Source organism: Scyliorhinus torazame, chromosome 13 (assembly GCF_047496885.1).
Source record: "Scyliorhinus torazame isolate Kashiwa2021f chromosome 13, sScyTor2.1, whole genome shotgun sequence".
NCBI lineage: Eukaryota > Metazoa > Chordata > Chondrichthyes > Carcharhiniformes > Scyliorhinidae > Scyliorhinus > Scyliorhinus torazame.
In genome coordinates this window covers 66,097,335-66,111,959 of record NC_092719.1, presented here as the reverse complement: position 1 = coordinate 66,111,959, position 14,625 = coordinate 66,097,335, and the positions used below count along the sequence as shown (strand labels likewise).

The 14,625-nt window shown below is 45.0% G+C and overlaps 1 protein-coding gene across 6 annotated transcripts in view; it reads right to left on the bottom strand.

Annotated features, from left to right (window-relative positions):
- The window catches only part of LOC140388081 (non-muscle caldesmon-like), a 277,671-nt gene extending 267,358 nt beyond the window's left edge, over nt 1–10,313 (bottom strand). For 5 of the 6 annotated variants that reach the window (XR_011934082.1, XM_072471693.1, XM_072471697.1 and 2 more), the window contains exon 1: nt 10,143–10,293. The gene's annotated coding sequence lies outside the window, so the exon portion shown is untranslated. Of the gene's footprint in view, nt 1–10,142 lie in introns of all 6 variants that reach the window. The other variant, XM_072471694.1, reaches the window with a different exon arrangement.
- Nucleotides 10,314–14,625: the final 4,312 nt, after the last annotated feature.

The window sequence follows — 14,625 nt, the reverse complement described above, 5'->3', positions numbered from 1 at the left end:
TGGCAATGCCATTTAATGTCCATCCCTAATTGCCATTGATAAGGAGGTGTTGCGCTGTCTTCTTGAACTGCTGCAGTCCAAGTGGTGTAGGTACATCCTATCTCTGTTAGCGACAGAGTTCCAGGAATTTTACCAAGTGACAGTGAAGGAACAGCGATATATTTCCTAGTCAGGATGGGGGTTGACTTGGAGGGCAATTTCCAGGTTGTGGTCTTTCCGTGTATCTCCTGCACTTGTCCTTCCGGGTGGTAATAATCCTGGGTTTGGAAGGTACTGCCCAAGGAAGACTGAGTTCCTGCAGAGCACCTTATAGATGGCACACACTGCTGCCACTGTGCTTTGGTGGTGGAGGGAGTGAATGTTTGAGGAAGGGATGCCAATGAAGTCGGCTGCTTTGCCCTGAATGGTGTTGAGCTTCTTGAGCATTGTTGCAACTGCACACATCCAGGCAAGTGGAGAGCATTCCATCACATTCCAGACTTGTGCCTTATTGATGGTGGACAGGCTTTGGAGAGTTAGGAGGTGAATTACTCACCGAAGAATTCCTAGTTTCTGACCTGCCCTTATTGCCATGGTATTTATATGGCTGATCCAGTTCAGTTTCTGGTCAATGGTAACCCCCAAGATATTGATGGTGGTGGATTCAACATTGGGAATGTCATTAAAAGTCAAGAGGTGGTGATTCAAATCTCTTTTGCTGGAGATGGTCATTGCCTGGAACTTGTGTGGCACGAATGTTATTTGCAACTTGTCAGGCCAAGTCTGGGTATTGTCCAGGTCGCACTGCATTCAGACATGGACTGTTTCAATGGACTTCCTGACATAAACAATGGTTAATCTTCTATTATCCAACTGTTGCCATAGGTCATGATTTCATTTACCTTGAAATACACATGGCTCAACTCTTAAAACAGAATCTCTTAACTATTGAAGGATCAATGTCCATGTTGGTGTCATTTGTTTCAGGACAGCAGTGCCATCTACGTAATTCCTGATTGCTCCCCAACTTGACTTGTCTCAGCTTTTCACTCAGCCAAAGAACATTCACCCATGATTCCATTGCTTAACTATATGGTCACCTCAGCTTTCAGAAAAATTGTTAGCAGCAATATATAAAGTGCCAATTTTTGACTTGCAGCACTGCACCTGATCTGGTTATCATTATTGGTGGTATTCAATGTTTAGTGATCCGGTTAAGAACATAGGAACAGGATCAGGCCATTCAGCCCGCCAAACCTGTTCCACCATTTAATATGATCATGGCTGATTGGACACTTCCGTGCCTTTTATACCCACCACTGGGATGGTTATTCAGACACAGCAATGCAACAGACTGCAAACGAGGATATAATATTCCAGTAACATTCCAGCTGATTGCTCGTGGTTGACAATAGGAAGCAATAAAATTTAAAGAGGACTGAATGTTTCAAGTAAAAAAAAGACTGAGTGGAACAAAATAATGTCAAGATGAGCAGATTGGGTGGGGAGGGCAGCGGCTGAAGTTGTACTGAGGAGTAATAAAGTAGAAAAAGAATTGAACACTTCCTTTAGGATGTAGAATGTGCGGGGGAATGTGGGAGACTGTGCGAGTGATAAAATATAAACCAATTTAAAAATAAAGCTGGTGAATTACAGGAATCAGCTGCAGTAGCTGTATCCTTATCAGAGTATGGGAGACTTAACACATTACAGCGCAGTACAGGCCCTTCGGCCCCCGATGTTGCGCCGACCTGTGAAACCACTCTAAAGCCCATCTACACTATTCCCTTATCGTCCATATGTCTAGCCAATGACCATTTGAATGCCCTTAGTGTTGGCGAGTCCACTACTGTTGCAGGCAGGGCATTCCACGCCCTTACTACTCTGAGTAAAGAACCTACCTCTGACATCTGTCCTATATCTATCTCCCCTCAATTTAAAGCTATGTCACTCGTGCTAGACATCACCATCCAAGGAAAAAGGCTCTCACTGTCCACCTTATCTAATCCTCTGATCATCTTGTATGCCTCAATTAAATTACCTCTTAACTTTCTTCTCTCTAACGAAAACAGCCTCAAGTCCCTCAGCCTTTCCTCATAAGATCTTCCCTCCATACCAGGCAACATTCTGGTAAATCTCCTCTGCACCCTTTCCAATGCTTCCACATCCTTCCTATAATGCGGCGACCAGAATTGCACGCAATACTCCAAATGCGGCCGCACCAGAGTTTTGTACAGCTGCAACATGACCTCATGGCTCCGAAACTCAATCCCTCTACCAATAAAAGCTAACACACCATACGCCTTCTTAACAACCCTCTCAACCTGGGTGGCAACTTTCAGGGATCTATGTACATGGACACCGGCGGTAGATCTCTCTGCTCATCCACACTGCCAAGAATCTTACCATCATCAGCCCAGTACTCTGTCTTCCTGTTATTCCTTCCAAAATGAATCACCTCACTTTCTGCATTAAACTCCATTTGCCACCTCTCAGCCCAGCGCTGTAGCTTATCTATGTCCCTCTGTAAATTGGAACAACCTTCCGCACTATCCACAACTCCATCGACTTTAATGTCATCTGCAAATTTACTCACCCATCCTTCTACGCCCTCCTCCAGGTCATTTATAAAAATGACAAACAGCAGTGGCCCCAAAACAGATCCTTGTGGCACACCACTAGTAACTGGACTCCAGTCTGAACATTTCCCATCAACCACCACCCTTTGTCTTCTTCCAGCTAGCCAATTTCTGATCCAAACTGCTAAATCACCCTGAATCCCATGCCTCCGTATTTTCTGCAGTAGCCTACCGTGGGGAATCTTATCAAACGCTTTACTGAAATCCATATACACCACATCAACTGCTTTACCCTCATCCACCTGTTTGGTCACCTTCTCAAAGAACTCAATAAGGTTTGTGAGGCACGACCTACCCTTCATAAAACCGTGTTGACTATCTCTAATCAAATTATTCCTTTCCAGATAATTATACATCCTATCTCTTATAAACCTTTCCAAGATTTTGCCCACAACAGAGTAAGGCTCACTGGTCTATAGTTACCGGGGTTGAAATTCTGATTGTAATGAAAGCTCATTACAAAGAAAAAAATGTTTTTAAAATTTAAACATGTGCATATTTGATCAGCACTGAACAAAGGGATACCATTCTGAAAAATAAGAAATAAGCAGTAGTTTGGGATTCCAATTTTGTCTATATTTAAAGGTGTACAGGTGTCGAGCATCAAGTTCGAGGGAACAGAAGCTCATGGCTCTATGCATATGGGTTAGCTAGATTCTTTGTTATGTATGCTGAGAGACAATGTGTGTTCACAGCAATCTTTCATTAGTTCATCCATTTATTGTCTTGCGCCATAGAGCAGGTCTTGACTCAAGTCCCATGTGCAAGAGTTTTGAGCCACTTAACTAGGGAAGATAAGATCCTTCCTCACAGTTTTCAACTTTTCCATCTGTGGATAATCATACAGCTACTAATGATTCCTGGAATGAAGAGCTTGTTGTATGAGGCACAGTTGAGGACGCTGGGTCTGTACTCGTTGAGAGTTTAGAAGAATGAGGGGGGATCTTATTGAAACTTGCAGGATACTGCGAGGCCTGGATAGAGTGGACGTGGAGAGGATGTTTCCACTTGTAGGAAAAACTAGAAGTAGACAATCTCAGACTAAAGGGACGATCCTTTAAAACCGAGATGAGGAGGAATTTCTTCAGCCAGCGGGTGGCTGATCTGTGGAACGCTTTGCCACAGAAGGCTGTGGAGGCCAAATCACTGGAGTGTTTTTAAGACAGAGATAGATGATAGGTTCTTGATTAATAAGGGGATCAGGGGTTATAGGGGGAGGGGAAGGCAGAACAGAGATGAGAAAAATATCAGCCATGATTGAATGGCGGAGCAGACTCAATGGGCCGAGTGGCCTAATTCTGCTCTGTAATTCACCAGCTTCATTTTAAATTGACCTCTCGGGGTGCTTTCTCATCGTCAAGATACAAACAAGGCTGGTTAAGTCTCAATTAGAGTGAAATGCCCCCCACCCCGGCGGAGTCAGCTCACCATCGGCTGCTGGCGGGACCTTCCGGTCCCATTGATGTCGACGGCATTTTGCATGGCTTGCTTGTCCCGCCTCTGACGAATCCGCCATGGGAAGAGGTGCCTACAGCAGGACTGGAAGATCCCACCAGCGGGAAGGGCCAGAAAATCCCGCCCTTAGGTGGAAATCTTCCAGTTCCACGGATGGGACGGAGAATTTGACAGACAAGATAAAAATCCATTGATCTCGGGTGAGAACCTCCGGTCCCGGGGCAGGCGTGACCAGCAAGTCCCACCCTTAGTCTACGATGGGAGAGAATGACCTATTAGATTATGAGTGGCTTTGCTGGGCAACAATTCAGTTCACACTTGTTAAGGCCGTCTGGAGGGGGGCTTGAATCCAACCCTTCTGCCTCAGAAGTGGGAATTCTATCCTTAAGCCAATGGCCACTCCATCTTTGTATTAGTGCTGATGTACTATTAATACTGATGCAAAGTTCCAAAGAAGAGTCATATTGGACTCAAAACATTAACACAGTTGTCTCTCTCTGCAGATGCTGGCAGACCTGCTGAGACTCTCTTTGTATTTCAGATTTCCAGCACACGCAGTACTTTGCCTTCATATTAGTACTGATGTACTGCAGGCACGTTTGTCTAAAAACACACGTGCCAAAAAATTCCAGATAATTACTTCAGCTAAATTCCCCTTGCTGAAGCAGTGTGGTGGTGGAGGTATCAGGATTAGCACTGGAGGGGGACTGCGAGGAAAAGGAAGATATCAGTTTGTCACCGTTGCTTCACTGCCATTGGGTCAAAATCCTGGAACTTCCTTCCAAACAGCATTGTGGGCGTACCCACACAACATGGGCTGCAGCACCTTAAGAAAGCAGCTCACCACCACCTTCTCTTATTGCTCACATTATTGTGACACCCACATCCCCTGAAAGAATAAAAGTTGTGAACGTTCTCTTATCAGGTCATCATTGTCAAGTAAGGAGTTGCTACTGGGTCATTGGTGCTCAGTACTCTGTATTTCTCCACACTGGATTATGAGTGTCAGTCAGGAACACCACCATCTGTTGTCGTGCAGCTTAGATGTTCCAAAAAATAATCCATCTGAAAAAGCCCCACTTTTTCACTAATTTGGGACGATTTGATTAATTCCTATAGAGTGGCACAGATAAATTTGACTTTTTCTAGTTCTGCATCCAACATTACCAAAGGAAATCTAAGTCACATGAGCAAACATATCGATGACATGGAGTACACTGTTCAGTTGGCACCATTATGCCAATGTTCAATGGCAGTGTTGTCCGTTTTATTACACCAAGAAACTGGCTTGATTATGCACCCCAGATCTAACCAAAGAAGAATCTTATGCACCGCTAATCTCTGGCTACTTTGCACTCATCTCTCAAATGAAACAATGTTATTAAATTTCCTTGGCCCTTCCACCAAACTTCCGCTGTAACTCTGGATGTGCTGGCCCCAAACTGACATTGAGACTTTGCTCAGGGGAGAGCCTTTAGCCACCCCTTAAAAGCCAGTGATTCGTTGGAGCTGGGTTAGAGGAGGAATCCTTACTCTGGTTGATCCCGTTTCCCTGGCCCTAAGGGACTGGTGGCCTGTGAGATAAAGTGTATCGGCATCTAGAAGGGTGAAAATGGGAAGCGACAGAGGATGCCCATGCCCACCAAGTGGTCTGGACCACTGAAACTGGTCACTCTTCTTCCAAAATTTTCATTATTAGCACCCTTTTAGCGGAAACCAAAAGGATAATTAAATGGGGTCTCTGAAACACATTCCCAACAGGTACCAGAGTATATGATAGTGAGGGGCAGGGAAACACCCAAAATGTGTCTGTATATAGCGTGATGGCCATGGAAATGAGGTGCCCTTCAAATGAAACCACAAATTGCAACACAGCTAGTACTAGTGGATAGCACCAGCAGGCGTAATCCTGGTGTAACCACAGCACGGATGGATGTTTGGTACACATTTATTGTAACCTATTGCTGTTTTTGAGCCTTGAAGGCTTCCACATTTAAAGTACTTGCTGTATGTTCGGTCTCAAAGCCAACGTTCCCATCCTTCTCATTTAAGATGCTGGTACAGCCCTTTCAAATCCTCAGTTCCCCACCTGCAGATTGCAGAGGTGCCGTGCTTGGCGAGGTACCCTGCGTTTTATGTCTTTTACCTCACCAACCACTCGATAATCAGTACCCTCAACCAAAATCATCCAGATTCTCTGTTGGCGTCTCCTGGCAGGCACAGAACATGTCCCACCCTGCCTCTGCCGCACATGGAAATGTAGCTCTTCTCACAACAAAGTGCCTGCAAAGGAATGTCAATTGAATTTTTTGAAAGAAAGATAAGGCTGCTCCTTGCTATAAAGCAATGAATGGAATTTCTTGAAGAATTAAAGTAGGGCACAAGGCTACGATGCTTGATGAGTTCATCCTGTTGTCTGTTTTCTACTGGAATCACTTCTGTTTTACAACTTCCAGCTTTAACCCAAAATATTTAATACATTTTAATGATTGATGTCTCTATCCAAAAACGTGCCTATAAATACTGAGAGAATGCAACGCAAGCTCTATTTTAAAGATGTAATTTTTGGGCTTGAATAAGAATTCCTCGAATCATAAGCTCCAGTATGACCTTTCAATATATTGAAACAATTCTCATAGAAATTCTTTTGCAGGTTTAATAATATAATCAAAACTCACTAGAAATCAGTGGCATGCAATGTTCATCCTTTTTTTTGTTTTCCTGATGTACAGTCCTTTGTTTGGCACGCCCAACTCTGGAGCCGAATTCTCCCAAAGCATTTTGCGGTCGATTCCTCCCAGGTGGTCGGGCGCGATTCACATCTCAATCCACCCACACTTAGAAATTATTTCAGAAGGTGGGGGGAGAGTTTTGTTCCTGCAGTGAGAGAGGTGGGTCTTCAACACACCAGCAACATGGATTCAAAGAAATCGGGCAGACGTTGAAAAGGGCACCCTGATTGCTCAGTCAGCCAAGGGGTCCCCACAATATTGCCAGCACAGGGCCTCAATGCTCCCCGCCACCATCTTCCCCGGTGGTGGAGACCTGCAGCGATTCCCGCTGACGGCGATTGGGGATCTTGGCCTGCAGTTGGAAAGCAAGCAAAAACCCCATTTCGCCTCTTTCTGGAAAAGTCTACTAATCACGTGCTGTTCAGACACTTGACAGGCCAGCAGTGGATGGGCTGTGCCCCAGGGTCAAGGATATTGATGGGACTGAAGTCCCATCTACTGAGAGCTGCCAGCTAATCAGAGACCAGCTGCTACTTGGAACAGCAGCGCCACTGAGGAGGCAGTGGCCACTGGCGTTTGAGGCCTAGCATCATCACTGCATCCCAGGCCACAGCTGAGTAACAGTTGGGATGGGAGTTCAGCAGCATAGGCAGAGAATGCTGCGCAGCTGCCACTCCCACGACATTCCTTGATCAAGCATTAAACGAGGGACCTCCCCTGGGAACCGCAAGCGTCCTCACACAGGTTTGCTTATAGTGCTCCCCACACAATGAACCTTCTGCATGCCACTGGGTTAGTGGTAGCTGCAGTGGGATGGGGCCCTTAAGTGAAAATGGCAGTGGAGCAGGAAAGCTGACCACAGGCCTTCCTACCATGGAATCGGTGTGGAGACTGGAAGATGGCAAGGTCCCCACTGCTTCCCCCCCCCCCCGTTAATCAAATGTCTTCCTTGCCTTGGAACCTGCCACTGGGGAGGGCAGAAGATTTCAGCCTAGGTGAAGCCATGCTTGCATGAGTGCGCACCTGGAAGTCAAGCCTTCGACCCCTAGTGTGAGTACTAGGCCTCCATACTATTTAGTCCAACACAAAATAGTTTTTAATAAGAACAGCCAGGAAATTACAACCACATATGCACCCTACAGGTTTAGCATTGGGGCAAAGCAGTGCTGGCTTCACGGAGATGTTGAACTTATGTATGTAATCAGTTAATGCTTAACTGTGAAGTAGAGTAAGTATCAAGAAGTCCCAATCTCTTTCACTCCTGTGTCATGTTGGGTCAGGCTACGCTTGCAATACAATTGTAGTGTTCATGCAAGGTGGAAGCTGCTTCACACCAATGCTTTGGTTGTGGTTTAAACTAACCCTTAATTAGAAGCTGTCAAAGGGCACGGGTGATTCCTTTACTCTTTTTACAGCCCAAGCCTTTCACATAATTAGGGTTCCCCAGTTCAGGTTCTCAAATCAGTTGCAATGTTTCAGTAGCAGCTCCCTCGAGTGAAAGCCCAGACATCTATGCAATCCTGACTACCATCACTATCAGACAGATCTAATGAGGCTGGGCCATTTTGCAGTCTCTGGTTTTCACTGGAATATTTTCAGCTACCTGAATCCAGAGAGTCCCAAAGTCCAGTGGAAAATACAAATCATAAATCAAAGAATGCTTTCAACCTGTCTAATCAAGGGTTTAATTAACAAAGAGACAGATTTTTAAAAGTCAGCTATTTATACAGTGTTCTAAGTAAGGCAAGGCTGCTGTTTCATTTGATAAAAAGGAGTCATTATACATTTCCAGACAGTTTCAATTCTTATTATTAAATGATTGGATTTTTGAATCTCCCCTCCAATTATGTATTCAGAACTATTAAATAGCAAAATCAAAGAATAACAAAGCATGATTATACAGATAACTAATTAGATCAGAATCTAAGCAGCAACCATTTTATAGGCCTTGCAAATATGTACAGCTCAAAGTTAGCAATAACACAATGCTTAATCATGCAATGCAGACTATAGTATAGTCACAGATGCTTGCAATGAACAGGAAGATGTAATGCATTATAGACAACAAATAAACTACACTTCTTTTTCTGCTTGTGCATGTAAAAAAATCCCACAGAACTTTTTCAAATGCATACTTACATTCCATAGGTCAAATCCATCGTCTGTCACCAAGCTAAATATACTCCTTATAAGGCCTATGCATTGAGTGCATTCCCTTCATTTTTTCCTAACATGGATGCCTTATCAGATGTGGTTTCACAGAAGGCCAACAAATATTTAGCTAACCTCTTTACTTTTCAAAATACTGGCACGCTGCCAACCTTCCCAAGCAAATTAAGCAAAGGAGCTCACTGGAGCAGACAATTCTCAAGTATGCATCTTAAATCGTCTCATTTTTGCTTTGCACTCAGAACTTCCACCCCTTCCCCAACTCGCCCCCTTCCCTCCCCCCCCCCCCCCCCCCCCCCAATACAATAGGAGCTTCACCCAACATGAGAATCTCTCAGGAACATCAGCAGTCTATTCAGATGTACAATTACAGAAATGATTGAGAAAAAAACGTTCTTTTAAAAAAATAGTCTGAGGATATGGAAGAGGATATGGGGCGCTGGGATGTTGAACTGTGTTTGGGGGGGGGGGGGGGGGGGGGTAGGGAGCGAGAAAGCGACTTTAAAGAGCCAGTTAGTCCACAGGACAGAAAACGCTACAACATTCCTGCAGTGATGATGAACAGATTGAAGCAACGCCGAGACTGGGATCAGATATTAACTTCAGCAACAATTTCAATCGTCGGAATATGCCCAAATTGATTAGAATAAAACGTTTGCCCTCAACTTTGGGCAGGGGGGGGTCGACACACTGGACGGCCGGTTGCTAATCCCAGAATGTCCGAATTACCTTTCTCCGTTTAAGATGAAAACACGATAGGCAGCATTTCTTACAGGCGAAAAAAGAAGGCTGGCCCGCACTCGTCTGCAAATTGCTCTTGTGAGGAAAAGTTTACAATTGCGCCCCGAGTTTTACTTGAAAGCCAAGTGACTTCATTCCCTTTTTTTTATAATTGCAGATGGCACAAACTAAACATTTCGATTACTTCAGCGTTTCAACAAATGAATATCGAACCCGCCCTCCCGGTTTCCCCTTGAAAGAAGTCTTCACTGCCTGTGCGCAAATCAGGCCGGTTCTTCCCATCTTCACTTGGATCGATTTTTTAAAAAAGTTTAACCGGCTCCAAAACCAGTTTAGACATTCATCCTAAACCTGTTTCTCCGCAAATCTCTTATTTCCTTTGAAGTAATGCCCTACTGGAAGGAATACCAGCAGTGCCATGCCTTACCTCTTGTTCGGTTCAACGCTGGCCGGCTTTCAAAGCACACAAGCTACACACTGCGGGGAAGTACAGGCAGTCAAAACACACACGCACAGTTCTATTCAACAAAACTCCAGTCATGGCGCAGGCCCCTCCCAACGTCAATGCCAAGTGAACACATCTCCCCTCTGTTTACAGCTGACAGCCACTAGCATTGCGCTGTCTGTTGGCTTGTTTCTGATTAGGAGCCAATCGCAAGTGTCCAAGGCCAGGCTGAGCCCAACCCAGCCCCCCCTCTCCCCCCCCCAGGAATGCCTGTCATTCCCCAGGCATGCTCAGGAAGCCACTCATCAAGAAACAAGACTTTTTATAAAACCCCTGAAAACTGTTGCCTGCTGCCAAAAATGTCTTGCTACATGGCCTTTTTTGGTTATCCTTTGCAGGGCCTCTGAAAGTAAATAGCCTGTCATGTATAATCATATAAGATGCTAATGCCAGGGAACATGCATCCATTGGAGCCTTCCCTTGGCTCGCTAAAGAAAAAAATTAAAAAAGAAGCAGAGAGACTTCAGCATTTGGAGCAATTATACACACTCTTTTAGCACGGGGAAAGGACGCGAGCCCTGAATTTTACCTCAGTGTGCAGTCCTCATTTTCTGCAGCTTATTGAAAACACATGTAGGGACTGAAAAATCCCATGCAAAACACCCTGGCGCAAATGTACTGTGAACAAATTTTTTTTTTAAAAAGCTCACCAAATACAACACATTCTGGATGCCAGTGCGTTCTTCCTGCACTTTAATCGTGCTATCTGTGCAATAATGATAGAAAATAAGGATGATGTGCAGTTTCATCTATGAGCTGAGTTTGATCAGTTTAGGTTCCTGAGGAACACAGTTTTGCAGTAACTCTTTAGGCCCCAGTGTCTGTTCTAAAAAGGTCAACAAAACATCTGGAACCTCTTAGTTCATTATTGGACATTTGATGTTCCCACTGCAGCCCCTTGGCCTTGGAGAGATGGATGTGTCATTATTCCGGCTGTTTAGGGCAGTTGAGGGCTGCAGTAACATAATTACAAGAATGGTGTGTATTGAAGGAGTTAATAAGAATCGGCTTTGTGTGTATCTTGTATTTGATATATTGATGGAGCATGTTATTTTGCAAAGTATCTGCCAAGTATTTCAAAAATAAATGATTGGTGAAAAAAATAAAATCTTGCATTCAGATGGGGCCAATCATGAAACTTTGGAGCCAACAAAATATTTTTGAAGGGACATTATCATAGAATTTACAGTGCAGAAGGAGGCCATTCGGCCCATCGAGTCTGCACCGGCTCCTGGAAAGAGCACCCCACCCAAGGTCAACACCTCCACCCCATCCCCACAACCCAGCAACCCCACCCAACACTATGCGCAATTTTGGACACTAGGGGCAATTTATCATGGCCAATCCACCTAACCCGCACATCTTTGGGCTGTGGGAGGAAGCCGGAGCACCCGGAGGAAACCCACGCACACACGGTGAGGATGTGCAGACTCCGCACAGACAGTGACCCAAGCCGGAATCAAACCTGGGACCCTGGAGCTGTGAAGCAATTGTGCTATCCACAATGCTACCGTGCTGCCCTAAACATGACCGTTATACACAGCAAGATCCCACAAATAGTGGTGAGATAAATGTCCAGGTAATCTGTGTTTTAAGGATGCTAGCTGAGACATTAACATTAGCCATGATACTCAGGAACAATCTCCTCTTTGCTTCAAAATAGTGCAATGGGATCTTTTATGTCTCACAACTTGTATGCAGTAAGACGTGGACAATATACAGGCTTGGGCTGATAAGCAGTAAGTAACATTCATGCCAAAAAAGTGCCAGGCAGTGACCATCTCCAACAAGAGAGAATCTAACCATCTCCCCTTGATGTTTAATGGCATTCCCATCACTGAATCCCCCACATCCTGGGTGTTAGTAATCACCAGAAACCTAACTGGACCAGCCAAAGAAACTCTATGGCTACAAGAGTAGGTAATTGGCTGCAAATTCTGTGGCAAGAAATGCAATGTCTGAGTCCTAAAAGCCTGGTTGCCATACACAAGGTGCAAGTCAGGATTGTGATGGAATATTTGCCTGGATGAATGTTGCTCCAATAACACTTAAGAAGCTCAATACTATCAGGACAAAACAGTCACCTTGATTGGCACCACATTAACTATCTTAAACATTTATTGCATCCTCCACCAGTGCAGAGTGTCAGCAGTGTGCACCATCCACAAGATGCACTGCAGCAAGCCTCCTCCTCCTACATAAAGCTTCCAAGCTCCCGATCTCTGCCACCTAGAAAAACAAGGCAGCAGACACATTGGAACACCACCACCTGCAGGTTCCCCTCCAAGTCGCACACCATCCTGACTTGGAACTATATAGCTGTTCCTTCATTGTTGTTGGGTCAAAATCATGGAATCCCCCATTAACAACACTGTGGGTGGACCTACATCACATAGATTGCAGCAGCTCAGGAAGATGGCTCACCACCACCACAGAGAAATTAGTGATGGCAACAAATGCTGCCTTTGCTAGCAAAGCTCATGTCCCATGAATGATTAAAAAGAGTCTCCAATCTGTCCATGACGACTGATGGCAACAATGAAAAGAGTTTCCCTCTTTTTGGTGAATACATTAGAATTTTAGTCCAAAAGATTAATGAACAAATATTAGTTGGACATTCTGAATTCTCCCTCCGCGTACCTGAACAGGTGCCGGAATGTGGCGACTAGGATTTTTTCACAGTAACTTCATTGCAGTGTTAATGTAAGTCTACTTGTGGCAATAAAAACAAGATTCCTTTGTCCTCTTCTTCTTCAGGACTCTGACATCCTGAGCACATGGACAGCTCAATGGAGTTAGTTTCAGATGATCATGGCCTCGATACTGGTGTTCTTGGCTCCTTCAAAGACACTGATGTTAGTCCCCCTGTCCTCACAGCTGATGCGGAGAATCCATCTCAGACAACGTTGATGGTACCTCTCCAGTGCCTTGAGGTGGCGTCTGACTGTAGTCCAAGTTTCTGAGACATATAAAAGAGGTGGGAGAATGACCACCTTGTATATGAGGATCTTGGTGTCAGCATGGGAGTCACGATCATTAAAGACTCTCGTCCTTAGATGTCCAAAGGAGGCGTTTGCGAATTGGATACGATGTTGGATCTCTGCATCAATGTCAGCCTTAGAGGGAAGGAGAATAGGTTTATGAATGTACAAACAAATATGGACAGGATAATAGTTCCCTGGTCCATCAAACCTGGCCCACCTAATTGTGATATCTTATGAATCACAATAAATATACTCTCCACTGTTGCTCTTTTTAACCTTAGTCTATTTGCTCTGTTTACGTCACCTTTGCTCATGAGTCGCCAGGTATCTTTATGGTACCGCCACGTGGTTCAAGTTCAGGTTATGATTAATAATACAGCACACCGCTTAGTAAGGATTAAAACAACGGTCATTTATTATATACAACAAGCAATATTAATACCCTAATACTACTATTTATATAATAAACCTATCACTACTGGCCAATACTTAACCTAGGAAGAGCCCACCAGGTCAGGGAAACGTATGGCTTGTCCAATCAAATCTGGCCCGCGGGATTCAAAAGGCTGCTACAGGTCGGTGGCTAGGTGTCTCTACCGGGTAGCGATCGCTGGATTCAAACTTACTATTGCCGGTGGCTGGTCTTGCGAAGGTCTCGAGCAGGCGAAGATGAGAGAGAGAGATCTGAACTTGGACCCTCACTTTTATAGGGCCCAGGGGCTTCCCGCCTCCCGGGGCGGCCCTTGACCCTGAGTCCCAAGTGATTGGATCTGTCCCCAATCTCTGGGGTCGATGTGTCCAATGGTGAGGCGATTCCTCGATCGGGGGGTGGTCGGTCACCTGTCTTTGTTTCGGCCACTGCAGGCGCCGACAGGTCTGGCCCAGTATTCAATTGCTAATATGTTGCAATTGTTCCCGGGGATAGCCGATTTAACTGTGGATGTCTGAATAGATGGGCTGCAAACAGTCCTGAATGCAACTGCGAATACCTGGGTTGATGGGCTGTTGATAGCCCTGAGTATCGATCTGGGCTACCTTCCCAGAGCCGAATATGCAAAACTGTCTGCAGCTGCCTGCTTGTGTCTTCTTGGCTGCTTTTCCCAGCAGTCTTTCGGGTTTGCCGTTTTAAACTGGGTTTTGGCCAGATTAATCGGAACACAGCCATTTTACATGGCTACACCACTTCACACAAAATCGATCTCCTGGGACAGGCAAAAGACTTTGGGCCAATCTGGGGGAATATAAATCTCAGATATCCCTAGGGAATTGAAACCAATCCAGCTGGGTTACTCTGGCCCTGAATTCCCTGTAGTACCTACATTTTGTAAGAGGTGACGTCCCAGTCAGAACTAGGTCCAACTCTCACAAAGAACAAAGAACAAAGAAATGTACAGCACAGGAACAGGCCCTTCGGCCCTCCA